Consider the following 27,243-nt stretch of genomic DNA (forward strand, 5'->3'; position numbering starts at 1 on the left):
ATCTGAAAGTGCCATGCTTGAGGGACCGACCAGTAAAGAGATCACTCCAAGATAGGGAGGCATGAAGAGGCCCAGCTGCTCAGACGTCCTTTATGCAACCCAAGAGGCACTTCATGGAACAGAGAGGCGCTATCTCAACAAACCCACCCACACTGCAAAACTCATGAGGTATGCATATGATCCTTGTTATTTAAGTCAGGAAATGTTAGACTGTTTTGCTTCTCAATAATGAAATTCAGAAAGGCTGTAGAAACCTCTAATATCAATTAATCACTTGCATTTCCCCTGATGACAGATCTGCCATGGTCTCCATACGTATGGCCACCTCTATCTACATACAAGACATCAGCATCACAACCTTCACGTAAAGAGCTATGACCTGACCCAAATCACTGGAGATGTCACAGGGTCAATCATCTTCCCTTAAATCTGTAACTGGCTACTAAAGGGATCAGATATGAAGTCAAATTGTCTAGGTTTATTCTTTGTTTCCTACTAAGTTCTGCTAATTTGTCTGACTAGACCTCTGTTTCCTCCAAACAGGAGTTAGAGTGAAACTTGCATTTCAACCACAATGCAGAAATTTACATACAAATCCCATGACAGCTCTTAGGCGTTGTAGTAATTGCTCTCACGTTAACGTGATGAAATAGTCTTAGCGGTACCATGAAGAAGGATTTGTTTCAGCTCATGGTTTCAGACAGTTCGGTCCATCATTGACAAAGGAGGCATGGCAGAGCCACTCAGCTCTAGTCGCAGCCATCGGAGACGGCAACAGAAGACCACCAGGGGGACTCTCTCAAAGCCTACCGAGACTAAGTGTTCAAAACATGAGCCTACGGGCACATTTCACAGGAGTTTTGGCTGTGTTGCGGTATATAGTGGAAGACTGCTATATTATCTAACAAATATTTCTGCTTCCTCATGTAAACTACTAGTCTTTCTGAAGAAAAACAGCAGCATGCCCCCAACACCTAGTGTTTCGAATGTGAAGAAACACCGTTTTGAATGAATAACCAAATAGGTAAAGAGTGCTGAATAAACAATTCAGACTTGCAGGAGACAGCAGATGGAGAGCTCTCAGGCTCATGAGGAGTTTAGTGCTGACTGTATTCTATTGCCCATATCCTAGCCAATTCCTGTCTCTTTCTTAGTGATGCTACCATACCATAGGCATAGGTTTGAGGCTATTTCATCTGCAGAGCCACACAGCTTTTGGGGGCATCTTCACTTGGGCAAATGAGAGTCCAAACCAGATGGCAGGGCTGTCAGGAAAGCCACTGACAAAAGTCTTATATAGATCCCTTTTCTCCTTCTAGCCCTTTTACAGCATGTCATCTAGATGCCTGACCTTGCCAAGCAAAATCTCGTTAATCTTTACAGTGCCATTCCCCTTTATGGGCTGTGTGATATGGCAGTGCCATATGGGGAAAGTACTATCGGAAGGGCTCCGCTCTACCTGAGGAGCAGGTTTGTGTTGCACTAAGGAAATAATTTGCCTCTTGCATTGCATCATCCATTGTACTTCCCCAGCGATTTCTGCTCCGTGGATAACACAGCCAAAGAAACTGCTGGACAGAAATGCCACCTCTATTCATGAGATGAGAAAGCAAGGTCTACAGTTAATTTTGACTTCAGTGTAGAATGTATTGTGTGCACATTTGTGCTTGGATTCTCACACTCGTAGCTGGCAATCTCGGGATATGCCTGATGAGTAGCGACAACCATGAGCGGAGCCCACCTTTGCAGGACAGCAGTGCAGCTCGACGACATCTTCAGCTCAGTAAGCAGAAAATCCCAGTGCGCTAATCAATGCGCTCTCTTGCTTCGGCTGAGGAAAATACAGCATGTTGGCATTAGGGGGAAATGCGGAATTTATCTCATTGTTGCTGTGATTACAGGTTGTGTTTATTATAGCTTTAATCATGTCTACATTCTTTCTCAGAAGGAGCCGTTTGATGCCTGTGCAGAAGGCTGAGGTTTGGAATCATTTCTGAGGTATGGCACCACAGCTTCTGATTGGGCAGCTGCTCTCAGGCCATGTAGGCCTTTTGCTGTTGACTCACCAGAGGGCAACAACTTGGGAGCTTGATGTCAGCATGCAAGAATGTCAGGCTGCTCTCTCTGGCAACCACCCTCCTGCCCCCCTCAACTCCTTGCTCAACCCAAAGCTCAGCAAGGCAGCCTAGGTTTACACTCTGGCCAACCTCTGGCCTGGGCTTTTCACTGCCCTGATTATCATGCTCCAGTAAACCAGAAAGAAACAAAAGCAAAGGGACGAACAAAAAATCCAGATCTTCGTTGACAATCCTAAACCCTGGTTGTGATGGAGATCTATGTGAGACTAAGTATGGCTGTTTGTGTAGCCCTCTGCCCCCCCCACACACACACACTCTTTTTTCCAATAGGAAACACTAGAATGCAGGATGTAATCTGTCAGCAGGCATGAGCAGAAGTTCTATGTTATGGAGGCATTATATGCTACTATACTCCTGCTTAGTTGATTCGCTTCAAATTCCCCAGAGCTCTGACTATTCCAACTGAAGCCTTCAATTGAACTTAGGACTGTCTCAGAGGTGTTTTACAATCCCATGATCTGAAATAACTGGGAGATATTTTTAGGGGCAGTGGTTTCCTGGTGCTGCTGTGGCATGACAGAGCTACCAGACAGCTTGCAGCCTGGCTCGCTGAGTGTATGCTTTTGAACCCTGCCTAGTTTCCTAGCCTTTGACTTCAGCATCATCCTTCATTTAACAGCAAACAGTCATGTGTCTGCATGCATTCAAGCGCCATGTTCACAGAGTCTTTTTGACGGTTTTTGTGGCTTTAGGCTATTGAAAGCAGTAAACCTATTAAGAGATCACAGATCCAGGTAGATCCATGGCTAAGGTCGAGCAATCAATCATACGGTACAGTAAGTCAAGGTAAACCGGTGATTTGGAGGAACTGAGCACTCTCTAAAATGTGCGAAGGTCCAAAGGCTAAGGTTGTTTGATTCACTTCGCAAACCAGGATGAAGATAAACTTGCCCTCACTGATCCTGTCTTCATTTCTTTACCTTGATGAAAGGCTACAACTTCAACTCCTCATTCTGTCTCCGTGCCCTCCAAGATTATACAGTTTAGCTAATGCAGTGGGTAAATCCCCCCCCCCAATATTCCTCCTAACTCTTCAAGCTTGATAATGTGATTTTTGTGGGGGAAAAAATGGACCTTAAGGATTAGCTAGATATGAATTAACTTCATTCGGTGGTCCAGGAAGGCAAGAAATCCAGGAATAAGTGTCCGTGTAGAAGCACAGAGGAGAGGCTATGGGACAAGAAGAGATGGCTGATGTTGCAGAAGTAACTACCAGGAAAAAAAACTTTCTGAAGACCTAGGGATTTGCAGATTCTCCCACATAGCTTCTGGGAGGGGCAAGGCCCGGCTGATGTCCTGACCGAATTTCCCACCCATACAACTGTATATTGATTTCTGTTGCCTGCAAGCCACGGAGCTTGTAGTCACTGGATGACAGACAGAGAAGTAATCAGTTACAAACATGTCATGTGAGGAATAATGCAGACAATGCAGGTGGGTGGGAAATTCTAGTGTTAATGTCCTTTATTAATGTTCATGAGTCAGCTAGGCATGGTTCTTCATGCCTCCAATTCCAACATTCAGGAGACTCGGGCACGATAGCCATTAATTACAAAGCCAGTCTGAATTAACTAGCAAGTTTTGGCCATCCTGAGCGATAAAGCAAGTCCTTATTGTTTGATTGTAAGCATCATGCTAGCCCCCAGCAATCCTCTTTGGAAGCCTCCCTCTCCTGGGAGTTGCCTTAGTCTCTACTCCACCTCCAGGAAAGCCCGCCAAGCAGTGACCCCTCCCCAGGGAGGGTCAGGACCACTCCCACAGGCTACATAGGAACATGTGGGTTTTGTGTGGTCTTCCCTTCTCTCTCTTCCCCTCACCACGCTTTCTGGGTCCACCGGGGAGCATTACGTTAATTAAACATGGGCATCTTTCATTCAGTCTAATTTGCTCTAATTGGAATTATTTGCATCGGCAAAGAGGCTCATGTAAAGAAACATACCTAACACTAATCTCTATCAAAAAGAAACTAATTAAATAATTAGTATTCTGGCAGCTTGAAAGGCAAGCACATGGCAGAAAACAGTAGCACTTCAGCAAAAGAGAAACGCGATGATGCCCTACCAGAAGGCAGTGCCCATCATTTCTGTTCATCTCGCTGATACTGTTGACGACGCGGCTCGGTCTGGACAAATCTCGCCTGTTTTACTGAACTGTTACTTTAAATTTCCTGCATTTTAAGTGTTGGTTCGAAATCCAAACAGGCAAAGGGCACTTTGTGGGCATGACCAAACATTGCTAAGTTCTGAGATGTAACCACAGTGGCCAGCTGTGGTTCGTGAACCAACTGACCCTTTAAAAACTTCTGAAGATGTGCATGACAGCGGAGAATGAAGGCCTGCTTTCTCTTCCACCCTCCCCCTGGTTCCTTACACTCGCCATGACTTACCCTGTGTGCAGAGAGAAGGCTCTGTGGATGCCTGACACAGTGATGTGCTCCATCTTTCTTGGTAACTCCTCTTTCTTTTTCTGTGATGGTGTAATTTGCACTCTGTCCATTTAAAAATACACAGGTGGGCTGTGAGAGGGGGTAAGGAGACAGAGACAGAAAGAGACTTGTTGAAATAGGAGCGGCGGGGCTGAGTCCCCAGCACCCGGCTGCCCGCATGGCTAGCTTATGCGCCGAAATAATTACACGGAAACTGTATTCTTTTAAACACCGCTTGGCCCATTATATCTAGCGTTTTCTCGGCTAACTCTCATACCTGGACTAGCCCATTTCTTATAATCTGTGTAGCCCACGATCTGGCTTACCAGGAATGATCTTAACCTGCGTCTGCCTGGAGTGGGAGAATCATGGCGACTCCTTGACTCAGCTTCTTTCTCCCAGCATTCTGTTCTGTTTACTCCACCCACCTATGTTTTAACCTATGAGGGCGAAGCAGTTTCTTTATTGCTTAACCAATGAAATCAACAGATAGAAAGCTGACCCTCCTCCATCAGAGACTGTCTCTCTGCATTAGAAGAAAACAAAATCCCACCACAATCCTTCACAGACCTTGAAAAAACAATACTCAACTTCATATGGAAAAACAAAAAAGCCAGAAGAGCAAAAACAATCCTGTACAATAAAGGAACTTCTGGAGGCATCACGATCCCTGACATCAAGCTCTATTACAGAGCTACAATAATGAAAGCTGCTTGGTATTGGCATAAAAACAGACAGGTAGACCAATGGAATTGAATCAAAGACCTGAATATTAATCCACACACCTATGAACACCTGATTTTTGTCAAAGAAGTAAAAATTACACAATGGAAAAAAGAAAGCAACTTCAACAAATGGTGGTGGTATAACTGGAAGTCAACCTGTAGAAGAATGAAAATAGGTCCATATCTATTCCCAAGCACAAAACTTAAGTCCAAATGGATCAAAGACCTCAACATAAATCCAGCCACACTGAACCTCACTGAAGAGAAAGTAGGAAGTAACTTGAATTCATGGGTACAGGAGACTACTTCCTAAATATAATACTAGTAGCATGGATACTGAGGGCAACAATTAATAAATGGGTCCTCCTGAAACCAAGAAGCTTTTGTAAGGCAAAGGAAACAGTCACTAAGACAAAACAGCAGCCTACAGAATGGGAAAAGATATTCACTAACATCAGACAGAAGACTGATCTCTAAAATATATAAAGAACTCATGAAACTAGACATCAAATTACCAAATAATCCAATCAAAAATGGGGTACAGGTCTAAACAGAGAATTCTCAACAGAAGAATCTCAAATGGCTGAACAACACTTAAGAAAATATTCAACATCTTAGCCATCAGAGAAATGCAAATCAAAACAACTCTGAGATTCCATCTTACAACAGTCATAACGACTAAGATCAAAAACATCAAAGACAACTTATGCTGGAGAGGATACGGAGTAAGGGGAACACTCCTGCATTGCTGGTGGGAGTGCAAACTTGTACAGCCACTTTGGTAATCAGTGTAGTGGTTCTCAGAAAATTGGGAATCAATCTACCTCAAGACTCAGCAATACCACTCTTGGGCATACACCCAAAGGATGCTCACCCTTACCACAAGTACATTTGCTCAACTATGTTCATAGCAGCTTTATTCATAATAAGCCAGAACCTGGAAACATAGGTGCCCCTCAACCAAGGAATGGATAAAGAAAATGTGGTGCATTTACACAGTCGAGTACTACTCAGCAGAAAAAAAAAAACAATGGCATCTTGAAATATTCATGCAAATGAATGGAACTAGAAAAAACCCTCCTGAGTGAGGTAACCCAGACTCAGATAGACCAATATGGTTGTACTCACACATACGTGGATATTAGATGTAAAGCAAAGAATAACCAGCCATGATCCTAGAGAAACTAGGTAACAAGGAGAACCCTAAGAGAAACATACACATACATGGATCCCCCTGGGAAGGGGAAACAGACAAGATCTCCTGAAAAGATTGGGAGTGTGGAAAAGGGAAGTGGAGAAAGGGAGCGAGGAAGAGAACATGCGGGAACAGGATGCTCAAGAAGGGGGAAGGACAGAGAGGGAAGACAAGGAAAGAGATACCTTGATTGAGGGAGCCATCAAAGGGCTAGTGAGAAGCATGGCACTAGGGAAATTCCCATGATTCCACAGGGATGACCCCAGATAAGACTCTAAGCAATAGTGGAGGGTACCTAAACTGGCCTTCCCCTGTAATCAGAATGATGACTGCCTCAATTGTCATCATAGAACCTTCATCCAGCAACTGATGGAAGCAGATACAGAGATCCACAGCAAAGCACTGGGACAAACTTCCAGAGACCAGTCCAAGAGAGGGAGGAGCAATAATATGAGCAAAAGGGTCAAGACCATGATGGTGACACCCACAGAAACAGTTGACCTGAGCTAGTGAGAACTCACTGACTCTGGGCTGATAACGGGGAAACCTGCATAGGACCAAACTAGGACCATTGAATGTGGGGGACAGTAGTGAGGCTTGGACAGTCTGTGGGGCCACTGGCAGTGGGACCAGGATTTATCCCTAGGACTTGAACTGGCATCTTGGAACTCATTTCCCTGGAGGGATAGCTTGCTCAGGCTAGATTTACAGAGGAAGGCCTTGGTCTTGTCTCAAAGTGAAGTGTCAGATTTTGTTGACTCCCCAAGGAAAGCATTATCCTTTCTGAGGAGTGAAAGTGGGAGATGCACTGGGGAAAGGGTGGGGCGGGAGGAGGGGAGGGAGTGGGAATGTGGATATATGTAAAATGAGAAAAAAAGGACTAAAAAATTCATAATAAAAATAATAAAGAAAAAGTATACATTCAATATATATATATAAATATACATATATTCATATTAAAAAACAGAACAATTTTCCATGAAAGGGTGACCTTTCATCATAAGCATTGACACATATTTGCTGGAAAGAACAGTTATTTCAGGTTGAATATAAATATATAAGCTATAAACTGAGAAAAAAAACAAACTTTAAAACTGGCACTGCCAGCCGGGCGGTGGTGGCGCACGCCTTTAATCCCAGCACTCGGGAGGCAGAGGCAGGCGGATCTCTGTGAGTTCGAGACCAGCCTGGTCTACAAGAGCTAGTTCCAGGACAGGCTCCAAAACCACAGAGAAACCCTGTCTCGAAAAACCAAAAAAAAAAAAAAAAAACAAAAAAAAAAAACTGGCACTGCCTCCTCCAACTCCCAATTTTAGTTTGAGATTCTCGTGGTGAATTCAAAGCAGCATGTAGCTCAGTTAGGTGGACTTTTTCTGTCTGTTTATGAAGGACTGCTAAGAAGAAGACGCAGGATGACGAAAAGTCTACAAAGCCAAGATTCATATAGCAGCTGTCAGGGAAGACCACAATAACAAAGGAAAACACCAATTTTCATAATAGCTTTTTTGTCATGGACTAGTATGTAAAAAGTGATTCCCTTGAAGGCTCCCTCTGAAAGTTAGAGGAATTTAAAATAATTTTAGGAATATAGAGATAAATGTGTTTTTTAAATAATGTAGTATTATTCTCAAATGAGAATTTAGACTACCAAAAACTCTAATTCAATAGTAAAATGACAGGCAGCCCAATTTTTTAAATGTGCAAAAGATTTAAATAGATGTTTCACCAGATGATGAATGTCTAACAAAACATTGCCGTGCATCAATATTCATCAGGAAAATGCTAATGAAACCGTAAACTTAAGTCTGCCAAAAGAAAAGGACAGACGCTTGTTGGCAAGAATGAGAAGTGGGGACCCTCGCACATTATTTAGTATATTGTTTGAGTATAAAATGACATAGGCACTCAGAAAATCAGTTTGACAATTCCATAAATAGTCAAATAGTGGTCACCCATGTAACAGCCTACTCTCTGAGGTCCATGTAAGAGGGAAAGAATATTCACACAAAGACATAAGCAGGAATGCTTGGCAGACTTACTCATCACAGGCGAGTGGTAGGGAAAGCTAAAATGTCCTTCAGTCACTTAATGGAAAAACAAAATATGGCGTATGGCTTTCCCACACACTACTTATTATCCGCAGAGAGGCTGAAGCTGATACCATTTATAGGCCTGAAAACATCCTAAAGGAATGATTCTATATAAAATGCCTTCTACATAAAATACAAACTATGAAGCCATTTACAAAACACACGTTAGTGGTTCGCTGGGGGTGGAAACAGGCGTTGAGGAGCATTAGGGGGATGAAATGTTCCCAAATGACTGTGAGGCTGGTTACCCTACTCAGCACATGTACTAAAACTCCCTGCACTGTGCCCTTAGAACAGGGGTTCTCAACCTTCCTAATGCTGCGACTCGCTAGTACAGTTCCTAATGTTGTGGTAACCCCCAACCATAAAAATATTTTCGCTGCTACTTCATAACTGTAATTTTGCTTCTGTTATGAATTGTAATGCGAGTTCGAGGCCAGGCTGGTCTACATAGCAAGTTCCAGGATACCTAGCACTATGTCATAGAGCCCGTGTCTCAAAAAACCAAAAACAAAACAAATAAAAAGTGTGATATAACGCTCTTCCAAACAATCTTTCATCATCAAACACGGACCCTTTTATCCATAGCCATCTACCCTGCCAATTTCCCAGAGTTCTAGATTTTCATTCCCTTTTACTCAACTACTTAAACTCCTTCCCAGTCTTCCATTGCTTCGGGGTAAAGTCTAACTTTAAATTTCACGAGCCCCCTTCCCGTTTCTTGCCTCATTCCTCTCCACTACTCTGTGCTCCCAGCATGCCAAACTACTGGCTAGTCCTCAGAAATGGAGGGTTCTCTTAGAACTTTGTGCTTTCAGACAGGCTGTTCCCGCTGCTAGGAATGGACTTAAGCCCCCTCTCTGCTGGCTAAATAGCAAGGCCCATCGCTGGGAAAGCTGCCACAGACTTCCGCAGTTTGAAGACATGCCCTTTCTGAATGCCAGGGCTGCCTGTGTTTAACTCTATCCAACGTGGTTCTTGCTGGTAGTTGGTCTCTTTGCCTTCTCGCCTGTCTCCACCACTGCTGTCTTTCTCGAACGGTAAGCGTTCGACTCTGTGAATCAAACCAATGTGTCCTTTGGTCTCTGGGTGTGATCAACACATCCTGGTATGAAAGGTGTGGTCGGCTCAGTATAGGAGAAAGGGCACTGGCTCAGAAGGGAGAAAGATGCCAGTCACGGGCTCTGAAAAGACAGCCTCTCTGATCTTAGATCAGTTCCCAGTGCTTGGTTTTCCCCTGTGAAAACATGATCAGTGTTGCCCATATGGAAGGGCTGCTGGGGGGACTGAAGTGGAGAGAACATCTCAAGTAATTGGCAGGGTTGGCGCTGTAAGCGTGGCAGCTTTATCAGCATCTGGAACATCTGCTGAAGAAGGGACTGAATGGTCCCAAAAGCAAACACACTACTGGCCATATTGAAATATCAAGTGGAGTTTGTTCTTCCATTTTTTGCCTTATTTTTGAAAACATATGATACACTTTGCTTCAAAAATCAGGTAACAAAAGATCTATACACCTAATTCTTACTCACACCCTTAGCCCTCCCCAACTTCTGTGGGTAACCACATTCAATAAAATTCTTCCCCTCCTTTCGACGGTTCAGTTTTAAATACTAACCATCATAAAGACTTTATCTTGTACCCTTGTTTAACATAAAATACACACTGCCATGTCTATATGGTGGGGAATGTTTTTGTTATTGTTTCATCATAATATTTAAATGGACTGGAGCCTTCTAAGTCTCTTCAGGATCGTAATCAGGACACAAGTGCGTGGGAAAGGGGATTTTAGTCTCTGTTTCACATCTCAGCTTTGAACTGTAAGTGAGAGGTGACTCCTTGACTCACAGCTTCAGCTCTTTCTAAGGGGACCCACAACATGACTAAAATGGTGAAAGACAGTCTGAATGTTACTAACAAGTCACAGTCAAACAACCAGCAAGCGTAGGAAAAGGTCCGTTGCCTTGCCTGGGGTCAGAATGCTACACAGAGCATCAAGGCATGAACAGGGAGCCCTCAGCAATCCTGCTTCCTACCTGGTTTTCATCTTAGGAGGAGCAGGCTCTTGGGGGACACTCAGCTATAAAAGAACCACGCTTAGCCTTGTAATCAAGTTCCGTTTGAGGGCAGCATTTCATTAATGCACTCAGTCATTCACTTTTGGTCGATGTCTACATAGAAATCTAGAATCGGTGTTATAATGAGGTCATTTGGGGCCTAGTAAATAGTTATTTTTCTTTTAATTTGTTTTATTATAAAGTTACAAGCGGCAGGTTATTAAAAGTTTGGCAACATGTGGATACTGGAGTAGCAGACCTGTATTTGCAGGCAAGCGTGACTGTGGCCCACGTTGCTTTCATCCTCTCTCCTTGCCTTTGACTGTTTTTCCTCAGATGGTCCCGAGTCCGTTACCCCAAGCCATTGAACCTCTGTGTGTATCACTTAGGTAATCACCACACTCCACTCACAGACCTCCGTCATCGCTTTTATTAAAGATCTCCACATGAGCCAGGAACCAGAGTCTGAGGACCATCCAATGGGCTGGCCAAGCAGAGGTCCCAGATACACAGTCTCATACCCAGAAAATTACTGTCACCCTCAACTCAGTTTGCCATGCACACATGTCAGGAGGAGGACCAGGGTGCCATTCTGGACTTTGAGCCTAAGAGTAGAGACCATCCCACTTTGCTTCCTTTAACATCCAGCTCAGGCCTAAATAAAAAGGGGCACTCAAATATTCTTGTGAAGTCTATTTCTTGAAAGTGCTTACATTTTATCACCTCTGGAGTTAATTCATTCTGTGATTTCCTCTAACCCATTTTTCTTCTGTTTTTTAGTCATTTCAAGTCATTTCATGCACCTCAAAAGTTGGTGGGTGATTCTTTGTTTATAGAACCAATTGCCTCTGTGGTTTCTCTTCTGTTCCTTTAGCTTTCCTGTATATGGCTGAACCGTCCTGAGTCTAAAAATGTGCCTTCTAAGTCTTTCTCTTTAATTGCCCTCATATCTTTATTCAAACTGTCTTGTAGGAATCTTGCACAGGTCAAAACCACACACATACACTTCCTATTATTAAGCAAATAAAAGGTAACATATATCTTCTAGTGATGATCATGATTTATTTTAATTAAAAGTAATTGTTTCAAGTCAGATCTCTGCAGTGGAGTCTTGGCCTTCTTCCTTTGGTAAACAAGAGCTCAATGGTAGTGCAATTACCTCTTCTTCTCCAGGATTTTCCTTTCCCCACCACCTCTGGTGTGATTTTGAGTACTCCCTCTTATCTACAAGTGTTTCTTCCAACCCTGGATACAGCCTCCCATCTTATAAGAGAGGGCACAGCTCACTGCTTTCGCTAAGAAGCTCATCTCTCAGTCCTCCCTAAAGTTCACACTGGAATGTTTTGCACCTAATTTCTGCCCTCAGGATTTAATGATATTAGCAGAGCACTTTTTAAGTGAATTTTACTATTCATAATCGTATAATTCTCAAAAAAAAAGTCCCTTTGGTATCCCCACTACATTGTTCTTATCTTACAAATTAATCGGCAAAGCCACAGCGCAGTTTACTAATTTGCCATAAATCACACAGTTTTATGACTGAAAGCTTAGCCAAAAACTTGGGTTTAATGGAGAAGGGAGAAAAGCAATATCCCTCGAATTTACCCTACCGAGAGCTGGGTCCCTACCCTAATAAGAGCTATTTCCATCGGCAGCGAGGTGACTCTGGGTGAACGTTCAAGCTCCTGAAGCCCAGCTTTAAGCACTGTAATAGGAAGGCAGAAACATGGCTTCTTGCATGAAATAAATAACAGCCATGAATGTGAAGTACTTGGCTGGCTGAGAGCACACAACCAATGTTCTCTCTCCACCCTGCTAGTCCTCTATGTTCAGGTGATCACAGCTACGGAAGAGCCATCCCTGAGAGTCATAAAGTTGGCATCCCGCTGGGTCCTGAGGGAGCTGTATGAACTGGAGCTCCTGTTTTCTATCAATCATAAAACCCACTGTTGGGATTAAATGAGATCGCATTTGCAAGGCGATTAGCGCGGAGCCTGACATACGGTAAATGCTCATGACAATGTTGATGAAAAGGAAGATGACGGAGTCCCGGAGGAATTACAGCGTTTCAGCTCAATTCTCCCTTCCCCGTTAAAACACAAAAAGAAAAGGGAAACAGCAGTTTTCCAGGCCCATGGAGCCGGGAAAGCTATTCACTACTCTCTCGAGTGAGAGAAATGAAGTCTCCAGACTGTACCTCTAGGGCGATGGTTCCAGTCTCCTAATGTGTGAGCCATGCTGGACCTACCGGAACTTCAGCTAACAGGGAAACGGATGTAGCTCAGAGGCTCAGAAGTCTAGACCTTAAAAACTGGCTCTCAGGTAAGTTTACGTTAGTAGCCCAGGACCACACACTAAGACACTCACTCTATGATTACTGAACTGAACCAAAATGATTTCTGAAAAATCTAGATGGAATCATTAGTGAAATTTAAGGTTGACTCTTGCTTTAAGGAGATTATTTGTGAGGGAACATTTGTGGTTGATCACCAATTTGAAGCACTCGTGTAAATGGTACACAGCTTAATCACTGAGAATACAATCAATACTAAAAGATATTGCTTATAATTATGCATGTACACATATGCATAGACATGTATATATTATATGCTCTTAAGAATAATGACCTCAGTGATTTGGAGTTTTCTTTTTGCTTGTTTGTTTTTGTTTTTCGAGACGGTGTCTCTGTAGCTTTGGAGGCTGTCCCGGAACTAGTTCTTGTAGGCCAGGCTGGCCTCAAACTCCCAGAGATCCACCTGCCTCTGCCTCCTGAGGGCTGGGATTAAAGGTGTGCGCCACCACCACCTGGCTAGATTCCTAAAAAGAGCTCTCAGCCTATTCTTATTACCTCATGTCACTTATTCTTAACCTCCATCCTGTGCAACAAACACTGTGTGTGCATGGTCACATCAAACATTTTGATCATTAAATGAGAGAAAATGATTTTGTATTTTCTATAACCCAAAGGGGCTCATCTTGTCTTGCTAAAATCACATTCCCACATATTCACTAAAAATGTCTTAAAGCATTTCACAAAGTTCACCTTCTATCTCCAACATCAGCAGAGAAAATGTTGGCACAGATAACCCACTCCTTAAGCAACTGAGTTTACATTTTTACAGGCCACAAAGGCAATATTATAATTTAATTGACAACAAGTTAAATTATGTGCCCAAATCAGTGTAACATGCCCATCTTGACTAAATTTAGCTAATTTTTGTGTGTTCTTGAAAAAACAATTTTCAAAGATAAAAGTAATGAAATTTTCATATTTCATTTGTGGCTACTATGAATTCATGGTATTATTAAGATATTAAATCTAAGACCCTTCCAGAGACAAAATGAAGCTCAAAACTCCGTAAAGCACATTAACTTCATTCTTACTGGCATTAGAAAACATTTCTTTTTCTTTCGAGACAGGGTTTCTCTGTAGCTTTGGAGACTGTCCTGGAACTGGCTCTTGTAGACCAGGTTGGCCTTGAACTCACAGAGATCCACCTGCCTCTGCCTCCTGAGGGCTAGGATTCAAGGCGTGTGCTATCACTGCCTGACTAGAAAACATTTTGAGACATTTGGTAATTTTGATATGTCTTTGGCCAAGTCATGAATGAGCAAACATGAAACTGAAGAAAATTGTTGGGTGGATCTTAACGTAAAACAAAGGGTTTCACTGAAGTAATGAGCCTGTGACCTGCTGTACAATTTTTATGCTATTTTTTCTAAAATCTGCTGTGCAAAAAAATATGTCCTGTTAAAATGATCAGTTTTTGATATTTTTCAACTACGTTTTTCTTGTTTGAGAATTTCATACATGCATATACTATGTTTCACTACTTTTAACTCAATTTTTTTTTCAAATTTGAATTAGCCATCCATAATTGCTTGAAATTAACTACTATCTCGATATAATGATAAATTTAAATTAAAAACTTGAGAAATATATTCAGTTTATGATTTTTAGTTTCATATACTAAATGAAATTTGTATATGTATGGAAATGAGAGTGTGTCTTATTAAATCTACAGTTGAATTTTAAGATATCTTTTTAAATTAGAGATTAAAATGGTCTAGTTAACATTGTTGTTCATCCCATGCCTTTTAAAGGAAGAATTGTTGGACTGGAAAATGTGTGGGGTGGTTTTGAAGAGCAAATGGACCACCACAAATTACAACCATGTGGAATTTATGCGTTCACCTGTAAGGAGTAAGTGTCTATTTGGGTTTCTCTTTGGTTTGACAAACAGGTATGCGGCACACTACTGTGCTGATCCATCCAGACACTCGAGTTCAGACAAAAGCAATCCAATGTTCGCAGTCATTTTTGTTTGTTTTAGCAAAACAACCCATGTGAACTCCACCCAAGCCTGGGAGTCGGCGTGCCCGGAGACAATTTTACTAGGTACATGCAGTGGTGTTTAAAGTTCACCAGGATGACTTTAAGGGTTGGTCGATTTTCCTTTTATAGAGTTTGACCTCATTCTTGGAGCCTCTCGGAAGGCAGTACCAGGGAAACTCATGTCGATTCAAAGCAGCCATGGAGGGGAAAGGAGTGCTCCAATTTAGCACATTTAAATTAACACACCACTCTTAGTCATTGGCAGATGCCTTCAAAACCCATGTTTTACATCCAACCACAGTTTTCGGTGAACTGAATCAAACTGTACATGTGAAAATACAGACTGCTATCTAGAGTTCTAAACTTCTGAGCTGTGAAAGCTCCATGTGTGCACATGTATGATCATATCTCTATAGCAGTGTATGTGTGATCATAGGTATATGAATGCAGTCATGCTTTTGCCTGAGCAAAAAAAAAGCTATAGTTGATCAGAAATTCTCACTGGGTCATATGAGTCCACAAACTTCAACACTACTGAAATGAAGAGAATCAGAAGTGGCTATTTTTTTTCCTTGCATACATGGTGTATATGTATAATGTGGGTACGTGTAAAGTACATATATGTATTAACTGCTTCCATGACCTTCCAAAATCTGAGCAATGAAGGGTTGCTTGCTAGCTGTCTCTTCTCCTGGGGTGGGGGGGTCCCTTTGAACTTCACTCTAGCAGGTACGGCTTGGGACAAGGGGCTCTGCAGAGGAGTCTGCGGAAGGCAGTTAGTGTCCCAGCAGGGGATCACTGGTGGGCTACCGGGTGGCTTTAGATGACTTTGACATGCTGATAGACACATTTAAACAGTAAGGGACTCCACTTGGACAGTTTCTTTTAGTTCTTCTGATTATGGAAAACAAATAGGCCTAATTGGTAGTGAAATAATTTTACCACGTCTGTCACACTCTTTTCGATAGTAAGAACAGCCCATGGAATTTCTTTTGATGATGATCTTCCTTGAAAGACAAATGATACTGGCTTTCCATCTATAGTAAAACAGGAAGTTCCTATTTAAATAAGTGTATCTCATTTACAAATGAAAGGGGATAACAAACTATAGAAATGATACTGAATGCACAGGAGCTAACAGCTGCCAATAGAGGCAGAGTTACCTATCTTTAAGCCTGTGGCCCTGGGAGGTCTAGCACGCTGCAGAGGATGCTCACACACCTAACAGTAAATGGATAGCGCTATTGAGACTGCATGAGTTTCTTTAAAAATGAAGTCATGAAGTTGGGTAGGTATTGGAGTGGGGGAGTAGATCTGGGAGGAGAAGGGGGTAAATATGATCAAAATACAATGGATGCAGTTCTCAAAGACAATAAACTTTTAATTTATAAAAATAAGGTGACGTTTGAAGGACAATAGATGAGTCTAAAAGTTATTATGTTACTGAAATAGATTCAAAACGAAAAAAATACTAAATGTCTCATTGCATTTTCATATCTTAAATTTGAAACTATGTATGAGCTAAAATTCACACGTAGAAACACACAACTAAATTTTTGAAACTACAATTCCATTGCTAAAATCTGGTGCAAATATATGTGATTTTTACTATTACATAGTAACAAGATATGTAACTATCAAATAAAAATGTAAATTTATGTTTGTGAGATTTGTTCATTGTGGGATAGTATTCATTTCAAAATTTTGATAACATTAATATTAGTAAAACAAAAAAAGGATAATACTTTTAGTACAGATGATACAAGGACAGGATAAAAATCACAAAGTAGCTGATAAATTAAAGAAACTTGGTGAAAGCAAGGACAATTTGCTCATAAGGAGAGTTGACATTTGGGGGGAAATTCAGTTTATTGAGGACAAATATTTATAATTAGCAGCAGGCATCTCTATGCAGCATCTCTGAAGAGAAAGGACCAGGAAAGCATAAACAGTACAAGCTGTTCTTGATGTTGGTGTACTTTCAGATGCTCGTAACAGAAAGCAGTTAAGAATAGCTCAGACAGTAAGAACCATCTCCATGGCCAGCGGGGCAGTTGGGGCAGCGGGGCAGCGATCTTAACAAAGGACCTAGGTTCTTACCCTCTCTTTTGCCATACATACCATACCCTGTCAGCGGGTCCGTCAGGCTTATCCCTACAGGGTCTTATGCTATCTTCCAAGACATCTTTTCTAACGCAATGATGACCAAAACTGACCAGATTCAAGAAATTATGAATCATTGTGTTTTGCTTTGTTCCAAGACCAAGAGAAACTAACCCAAAGTTTCTCATTTTTTTTTCCTTCCATTTCTTAAGCAAGGCTGCATTCCACATTCATACTAAATCAAGTGTTGATTGCCTAACCCCCACCCCAGAAAAGGAAAGAAATAGCCAAAATTGCCTTAGTGACATCCTGATTTACTTGGGGCTAGAAAGGACTAATGAAGACCACAGGGCTTGGTAAATGAAGAGTTATCACTTGACAAGGATGTGAAGGAACTGGCTACTAAGCGGGCACCCCACATTGCTGCTATCCATTCAGACTAGCAGCGGGTTTGAACAATTCCAAGGTGCTCCAAGATGCTGAGATGATGTAGGAGATAAGTATTAGTTTGTCATGGCCAACAGTAGAATACTGAAACTATATAGGGAACATGCACACAGAGGACAGTATTTTAACTTACAGGTTTTCTTTTTAAAGCGTCCAGATAGGGTAAAATTTCAAAATAAATAACGAGTGGGCTCAGGGTTTACAAACACTGATTGATGGTTGTTCTGCATTTTAAACTTTCAGATCTTGTGGACCAAACAGACACAATAGAGGAGAAGGGAACGGGCTGTTGCCATCATTTTAAGCATCTGCTCTTTTTTAAAAGTCTCAGAGTAGCCACTATACGAGGAGTTAAGAAACAACATAAAATTTAGTATACATCTTTGTATAACTTGCAAAAGAGACACCTGGAGAACTGTATCTTACCTGGAGCATAGGACTTGTGCATGCTCAATCTGGATTTGATGAGTAAATTCAGTTCCAAAAAAAAAAAAAACATACTTGAAATGGGCTATACGAATCTACCTTATGCCCCCCCACCCCACATATCTGTGTTTTAAATGTTTTCAAAGGCTAAATTTGGTGCCGTATGCTCCATTCCACAATGAATATGATTAAAGAAATGGTTAGGAAGGATCTGCCCTGAAATGTGGAGTGACAGGAGTGACCGTCCAACAATGTGATTAGGCAGCTAACACTGTAATATCCTATGAATCCTGATTTTTCTCTTTGTCCTAGCAACAATGTTTTAATAAGGACATTTTAATACCGATTTTAAAGATGTAAAATGTAATCAAAGCACAATGGTCTGCATGTGTAAAGGTATCATAATGAACCCTATTATTTAGTACAGCAACTTAAACATTTTTAATAACAAGGTACGCGTGCATGAATCAAAGTCTAAAGAGTAACTTACTAGAGTTTATAATGGCAGCTAATGGTCAAGTGGCAATTTGACTTCAGGCCTTTCTGACCCCAAGATCTAGGCTCTCTCCACTGGATGGTTCTGCTTGTTGGGTTTTTGTACAGACACTTCTGAAGGACAAAAATATGTAGGTTATGAATTAAAAGAGTGGAGCTAAGACACACGAATAAAAAGAAAAGTCAAATTCAAATCCAGAAAAAAAAAGTAGGCATTAAGCACCTACTATGTGCCAGGAATTGAATAAACAAGAGACTGTGCACCTATCTGGACACACAGGGGAAGGGAAGGAGGTGAGGGACTGCCAGCAATCCCAAGACACCCAGACATCTAAAGAAAATGGGAGTACTTGTGTTCTTTGTTGTGGAGCCAGAACAGGAGTAGGTGTGGTAGGGATAAACAGGCACACCCAAAGAACAAGGACCTCCCTGGCCAGGGCTGGGCTGGACTGGAGAGACACACCTTTACATTAAGACCGCCTTTTCCCAGTTGGGTAAGTTTCCCTTACTCTCACTTGTATATGCTTGAGGCAAGTCAGGCACCCAACTCTTACTGATAGACATCCTTCTGCCTGAATATAGGATAGCCCAAATATTTTAAACACTGGTAGAAGCTGCTGTTCTCCTGAAGGTTAGCAAGCAACTGTTTATTGAGGATTATTAAAGTGATGATAGTCTTACCCTGTTATGTTTGGAAAAGCCATCGTTGAATCTGCATGTCTGTTTCCTCAAACCTGAATTCCGAGGCAGTGCAGCCTGAGCCGTCATCTGGGTCAGCGTTATCTTAGCCATCTGTCACTGATGGAGATTAAGTACGATTGCTATAGCTGTTGGCCCAGATGGCGCCACTCAGTTTCACCTGTATGATTCATCATATGAAAAAGAATGCGATTTCCTTTAGCACATCAACTTAACCAGCCAGGCTTCGTAATGACCGGTGTGTTTCTTACTAGTGCATCCCATGCTTGCCAGTGTTACCAAGAAAAGATAGCAGATGTCTGTACTTATCTAAAACTAAAAAAAAAACCAGCATTGGTATTGAAACATCTTTTCTACCTAGACTACCAATTGCTCATGTTATAATCAGTGCCAAAGTAAATATGCCTCCACAGCTTATAGGAAGGGACTGGGGAGAGGGTTCTGTTTAGAGCCTTGCTACACAACCAAGAGCACTTGAATTTGGACTCCCCAGTACCCATTCAAAAGCTGGTCTGGAAGCCCACATCTGTAATCCCAGGGCTGAGGAAGCAAGAACAGATCCCTAGACCTCCCTGGCTGGCCCACTTAACTAAGTCAGTGAGCTCTGGTTGAGCCGGGGACCCTACTTCCATTGCTATTTCCTACCTTATTCAAGAGCGGTTGAGGGAGATAACCAGCTTAGACCTCTGTACTTCATACGCACACACACACACACACGCATGCACACCTGCACACACCTATGCTCACATATATAAACGTGTCATACACATACACACCATACACAGAGAGAGAGGTGGGGGCAGTGTTTGGAGGCAAAGCACACAGAAACAGAACCCAGTGTCACATCTCTCTCAACCCATTTTGAGAGTACAAAAAAATGTAGATGACCCATATGGTGCTGATAAAGTTGGGGAGGTGCTTTGATCCATCCAATCATACCAATCCTTGGGAAGTCACTTAAGTATAATTTTTTAAAGTAGCCCACTTATCAAAAAGGCCTTGACCTCATTTTCAACATGAATTTTTCTATGTTTGGACAGAATCTGGAATTACCCTGCAGAAAATGTATTAGTCGTAAGTCATACTGATTCCTTTAGAATAGTATATAGAAATTCACTGTGTGACACAAGAGACACCATGAACGCCCAAAAGCTCTGAGTCCAAAAGACACTGGGATACAATTGTTTTGGCTCAAAGACTGATAATGTAGTTTAGGGGTAGGATTTTTTCCTACCATGTGCAATTCGATCAAAAAGAAAAAAACAAAACATGGCTTAATGCTTTGGTTCTGCATTATCTTGGACAACTTATATAACCTCCCTAAGTCTCTTCATTTAAACTTCAGATTCTAAGGCATAAAGGTAATAAATTTTACCTTAGAAGGTTGCTTGTATAAATCTATGAACTGATCCAAATAAATATTGATAATGACCCATTTTTATTGTTTGTGGATTTCACATATGCGTATAAACATGCTGTGATCAAATGCCTTTCCCATTTCTTCCCTTCCAAATCCTCTCCTACACCCCCACCACTTTTCCCTCGAAACTTCATGTGTTCTATCTTTTAAGACCCATTTAGCTCTGCCTGTATGTACATAAGTGTAGGAGCATCTATTGGAGCATGGGTGACCTCTCTACTGCATCCATGGACAACAGTCTCCTTCCTCCGACAGCCATTACTTGACATTAGCATCTCACCTAGAAGGGAATTTCATGAGGCTTCTCCCCAATCCATACTGAGATTTTGCTGGCTTGCTCTTGTATGAGTCATATGCCTACAGTCCCAGCCACTGTGAGTTCCTGTGTACAACAGTTTTGCCGTGCCCAGCAAATACTGTTTCACTACAGACATTCACTAGCTCTGACTCTTACAATTTTTCTGCTCCCATCCCTCCTGCTATGATGCCTGAGCCTTGGGGTGGAAAGGCTATGATACAGACCTCTCTCAATCGAGTTGACCACTGAATAGTCTCTTACTCTCTGCCCCTTGGCTGGTTGTGGGTCTTTGTATTAATTAGCCTCTATTACAAAAAGATGCACTTCTGCTGAGAGTACAGTACTAGGCAGAGTATGAAGAGAAAAATTTTAGCACCGATTTAATATTGGGTTATGAATGAAACACAGAGATGATATTGATTTCTGTGAGACATGGGGTACTTGACTCTACTTAATTGGCATTTGAGTAAATCCCAGTGGGGGTAGAGGAAAAGCCAAGTTAAAATAAATATCCCCATTCGGCTAAGGCATATAATCTGGCAGATCTTAGGTGTGAACCATGGAATGAACCAGTTGTTTTAATATATAATATGCTGCTTCCTAAAGTAAAGTTCTGAGTCTTGACTAAGCCAGTATCTAGTATAAGATCAGACAGATATAAAAGATTAAACAGTTCGCCAGCCATTCCTACATTATACACTATAGTGCAGTGCTCGGCAATGAAGCTTCAACTTTCGTTCTGCCACTTTCCACGTAAGTGAGCCTGCTTGTTACTTGATGTCTATGAACCACACCATGATGCTCCATAGAAGAAGAAAATTATATTCCCCCTTGAGGCTGAAGACCCTGGTAGACTTGTGTGCCCAGCACTAAAGAGGTATTCAGCCAGCAGTCATCTTTGCTATTGTTAGAAAAAGAACAATGATATTGTGTCGAGACAGATCATTGCTTTCCAGACATGCTGTAACAAGCAAGTCAGTAAGGAGAGAAAGGTACAAGCAAACCATTAAGACTAGAACCGAAAAAATGGAAGCTTCAGTAAGGCTGGCCTATATGGAACATATCATATCATATCATAAACATATCATAAACCATCCAGGAGAAGAAATGAACTGGAAGCTAGCCTAAAGAGCTGTCATCTTCGGTGAACTGGTAAGTCTTCTGGATCACAGCATTAAGAAGTCAGAAGGTAAAATATTTGATTCTATAAAAATACATTGTGTTTGAAGCAAGACACAACCAATGGCTGAGAGTGTTTAGAGGACAGGGAATGGCAGCGCAAAAGCCATGGTAGACAGATTATCAAAATAGATGCAGCCACAGCAGCAAGGAGGAGGATAGCTGTGACTTCCACTGGGCATCTGTTATGAATCCACCCATTCTGTTTGTTCTTTTATATTTTCTCCTATAAAAGTCACAACACTGTAAGAGGTCACTTGGATTCCACATGAGAAAATTGAGCTTTAGAGTAGTCGGGGGACAGGACAACAGATATGTCTGAGACTGTGCAGCTGGGAAGTGTACCTCCAGACAGGACCCCTGAGGGGGTGGGAGTTGCGGTTCAATGAGCATGGGCCTTTCTTTGAATTTTCTGAGTTAGTCTGAATAGTACACCGAGCTCATAGTGAAACTATTACACATTTGTTTCCCTATTTAGAGTACTATGAAGCAAATTCTGGGCCATATAAGCTTAGCTAGGCTTGAGCTATTTCCTAGCCCTACTTATATCTTTACACCCTAAGATTCTTTTTCCTCAATCCTAATCAGGACTGATCTTGTAGATTACATGTGGACCCTAAGCTCAGAAGAACTTAACGCCTCAAGTGTCAACTAAAGGCTGGATATACCATTTCAGATACTTAACTCCATCCTTTCAACTCACACAGGAATTCTTCCACAAATCCACTAGGTTTTGAAGAACTTTCCAGAGAATCAAATCTAGATAATTAATCCAAAATTCCAAAATCCTCAAGATATAATGCCTCATTCTTCATAAGATACAAAAAAAAATTCAACAAGATATGGAACAACACATAATGAAACAGGAATAAGTAAATGCAGTCACAGCTCACAAAAGTAGACATTACAACTACCATGATAGCTCCACAAGGTCAGGTAGGTGACAAATACCTGTCACACTGCCTCACACTAGAGGCAGAAGTGCTCAATAAAAAGAAGAGCAGGAAGGAAAAGAGGAGGAAGAGAAAGAAGAGGAGAAGAGAAAAGGAAAGAAGGAAAGAAAGGAAGGAAAGAAGGGAAGGAAGGAAGGAAGGAAGGAAGGAAGGAAGGAAGGAAGGAAGGATACAAACATGACAAAGTGTAAATCTAGAAAAAATTATGGTTTTGGTTGAAACAGAACATTCCAGGAATGATGGCATATGCCTTTGATCCCAGCATTAGACGTAGAGGTAGGTGAATCTCTATGAATTCAAGGCCAGCCTGGTCTGCATAGTTTGTCTCAAGCCATTCAAGGGATACACAGTGAGACTTTGTCAAGAGGCAGGAATACATAAATACATACATGCATGCATACATACATACATATAAGAGGAAAACTAAAAGGAAAAATTATGCCACACTATGAACAGTGGTTGACTCTGAGTGGTGGGAACAGAGGTAATTTTTCTGCTTATTGACATTTTATACATTTGTTATTGTTTTGTGAAGACTTATTAGGATATATTTATATGTAAAAATATGTGTGTTATATATTAATATGTATTGTTCTGCATTTTATAACATATATTTATATATTAATATATTATAATTGTATGTAACTGTATATAGAATATATCCTATTATATATTATTAAGATATGTAAGGTATTTTTAGGGTACAAAAACAACAAATAATTATTATTTTTGTTTGTTTTCATGTGTGTATTTATAGGTGCTTTTGGAACCCTGGAGCTGGTATTACAGCAGTTGTGAGCCATCCAACATGGGTTCTGGGAATAATATTCAGGTTTTCTGTAAGAATAGTACACACTCTTAACCACTGAACCATCTCTCAACCCCCCATATTTTATATTTTAAAGAAGATTAGGCAAATATAAAATGATATTTTTTCATTTTATAATTATATATTGAATTATGAAACGTAGGTTTTATCCAAAACATTTTCATAGTTACAGATATTAAAAATATTTTCATATTGAAAGATAATAAAAACTTGACTTAAAATGAATAAAAAGTGCTTGCTCCCTGGAAAATCATAACACATTTTAGAACTGTTTCTGGGCTGGGCTTAGCCAAGCGTCCTATTTTCTCAGTCATGTAACTGCAATGCTATGGTCCAGAAGTCTGGTGACCTGCGGTCATCGTAGCTGTTTAATTTCGTCCTTGACATCCTTCCTGAAGATTTTGTCACTTTCTTAACTGCCTTGTAGACCAGGCTATAACAGGTCTTTGGCTCTATCGGCTGTCAGGCTCTTCCCAACCGTCCATTTCCACAAAGTGATATTGTAAATTACAGGACCACACAGGCAAGGGCTGGTTTTAATTGTTAAATGTTTCCCACTGTGTTTGGTTTCCTCCTCCTCCCTGGTGGACTCCCCGAGAACTCCTCTGTAAAAAGCTGCTCCTTCATGCCTTCCAATCCAAATAGGAGTCAACTCCCACAGTACACCCTTCAAAGAAACAGTCAGGTCACAAGCCAGCAATAGCCTATGACATCTCAGAACCTAAGAAGAAAACAGATGCCAGCTTGATCACCGAGAACACAGACAATATCAAAGGACCCTTGTTACTGTCTTGCAGTGGCCAGAACATTCTTCAGTTTCTGTTCCAAAATACCTTGGCAGCCATTTTACCCCAGGGAGCCAAGGAGGGGAAAGTCTGTTCTTGCAACATTACCACCAGGCGAGGGGGAAAAAACGCGGTCTTACACACACAAACAGGGCTCTGCCTCTGACCTCATACAGCCAGACATCCCCGACATCTCATGCATTCTGCCTAGCCACCCAGCACCACCTCCGAGACACTGGGAGTACCCCAAAGGGATCTTTTCAGAGCTGCAGTGTGGGCACCTGGCTCCTCCACCTGCTGTCTACTTTCCTTTAGTGAATAGGCAGATTCAGGCAGATTCATTTCTGGAAAGAATGCAGCCCTAGATGACTGTACTGAAACTTCATCAAAGGTGGCTAGATTACTAAAAAGACACTCTGGCAGTTAGTTTTCTAGGAAGTCTAACGAATGCAATATGGGGCTTGATGAACCCATGATTAAGAAGCAAGATAGATAGATAGATAGATAGATAGATAGATAGATAGATAGATGCTGTGACAATGAAGAAGGGTATCTAAGAAGAATGTTAACATGGGCATTGGAAAGAAGCAAAGAGTAAGTGAATCTGGAGCAAATTTGTACTCTATGAAAACAAAAGCACTTTGACCTTGCTTGGGGTCAGTGCCTGAGGATATAAATTGTATGGATCAGACCAAGCCTTACAAAAGCTCCACAAATCCTTTCCTTGCCAAAAACAGGGACAATCTCACCCTCTTCCAGCTTTCCTGAAAGGAAATTAAATGATCTCTAATTTTGGTGCTATTCATTTATCTCTTGAATTTTGACAAAAATGAATGAAAGAAAATTACAAAAAGAAAATCTGACAGCAAACTAGAAAGATTTTCTGGTGATTGTCCAAGGCTTTGGTATTTGTGTTGCTGCCTCCCCCAAGAAGGCTTCTATGCTGTGGTTTTCCCCTGGTCTCTCATAGAATCCAAACAATGTTAGAAAAAATTTACACCAATCATTAATGCTTTTCATTTCATCAGATCATGGGGAAACCCCAAGATTATACACTTCCCTGAAGGAAATGGGAGCTCTAAAACACTGCATACAAAAGCTTTGGCTAAGATTTTAAAGGCTCTCAGGACAGGGTTATAGAAAAGAAAAATGCACACCCACCTCACAGGAAGAAAATGTACAAAAAGGATTTTATTATAAGAAATAAAGCATGTGTAATACACTGAATTGATTACTTAATATATAGAGCAGCACAATTGAGCCAACACTCTTGGCACAGGTATGGGAGAGTCATCCCCAAAACTGTGACCATAAGAGAGCTGGCCCCATTACCATCTGTCTTGTAGCAACAGGGGCAGGGAAGAAGTGACCCCCTCATCCTCCCATCAACAATAGAAGCAGGTGGGAGAGCTGGTCTTGTGGTCATAAGAGTGGCAGACCCATCCCTGATTCCCACCAGCAGCAACCCTTGGGAGAGCAGGCCCTGCACCTCACCAGGGCAACACAATAGAGCCAACCCTGTTAGCAAAGGTGTAGGTGAGCCAGCCATAAAATTGTAAGGATGGGAGAACTATCCCCATCTCCCATCTGGCAGACCAACCCTAAAGCTTCCTAGGCCCAGATCCAGAGTTATGAGTTGGCCTGTCCAAACATCCACCCCCATCTATGATCTGCTGGAGCACGTGAAGGGATCTGACCCACACACCCAAAGCTGCAGGATCTTTACAACACAGGGAGCCAGTGGGATATGCAGGAAGAGTCCTAGTGGGGACCCAGCATCCAGCATGTAGTGGAGATCAGGGACTTTGAGCCAGACAAAAGACTCTTTGCAACGAACACACAGTTGTCTGTAACTTGAGTTCCAGAAGGTCCAGTGTCCTTTCCTGCTACCAGGCACAGATGTGATATACACACAGACACATAGGCAAAACACTCATACTACACACAAAAAAATACAATAATAAAATAATTTTAAATACATATATAGCCTACAAGAATTTAATCGAAATGGAAAGCCCTGAACTTTCTTCTGATCTGGCCGAGTTTTAATAAGATCTGCCGTTTACTGGATTTTGAGACACACCCCCAGATTCTTTAAGTCCCTTTATCTCTCCTGCCCCAAATGACTGTGACACAGCTTTAACTGTCATATCAGGTAAAGACAGGCCTAACTGCTTCAAAAAGTATCTGGGGGGTGGAGGACAGTGGGTAAAGAGCTTTTTGATTGCTTTTTTGAAACTGAGGTGTTTCAGAGAGCATTATGAAACTACTCACACTTGTACAGGAAAAGGAGAAATGGGTATTTCAATTACGGATAGGTTTGATATAAGTGAAATGACTAACAGCTACCAAACCTGGCAGGAAGAAAAATGCAAAACCTAAAAGTAAGAAAATATCCCAAGTTAGCAATGGCATCAAGAGAAGCATCAAGACAGTCAAGTGCTGTGTCTAATAACAACCTGTCTAAGATACCACAATTAAGAAAAACGGGTAGAAATAAGAACATAAAGAAGGACCAGACCCATTCAAGTTCTAGAAATACATTAGAGGGTCCACTGGTTTCCCCAAAGCATCCTCTGCAAGACCCAACAGGCCAGAGAAACATGTCTCATTCTTCTTAGAAACAAAATATCAGAGAGCTAC

General features: G+C 41.5%; 1 long non-coding RNA gene across 3 annotated transcripts in view; it reads right to left on the minus strand.

Annotated features, from left to right (window-relative positions):
* Window positions 1-27,243, minus strand: part of LOC121448484 — a 68,463-nt gene that overhangs the window by 10,854 nt on the left and 30,366 nt on the right. For 2 of the 3 annotated variants that reach the window (XR_005974368.1, XR_005974366.1), the window contains exons 2-3: window positions 19,119-19,296; window positions 18,433-18,551 (exon numbers count right to left, since the gene is read on the minus strand). The exons of the other annotated variant lie outside the window; for it this stretch is intronic. This is a non-coding gene — a long non-coding RNA (uncharacterized LOC121448484). The remainder of the gene's footprint in view (window positions 1-18,432; window positions 18,552-19,118; window positions 19,297-27,243) is intronic. 3 annotated transcript variants of the gene reach the window in all.

The sequence above is a fragment of the Microtus oregoni genome, unplaced genomic scaffold (assembly GCF_018167655.1).
Source record: "Microtus oregoni isolate MIOR12 unplaced genomic scaffold, Mior012 000005F_ref0000423, whole genome shotgun sequence".
In the NCBI taxonomy this organism is placed as follows: Eukaryota; Metazoa; Chordata; class Mammalia; order Rodentia; family Cricetidae; genus Microtus; species Microtus oregoni.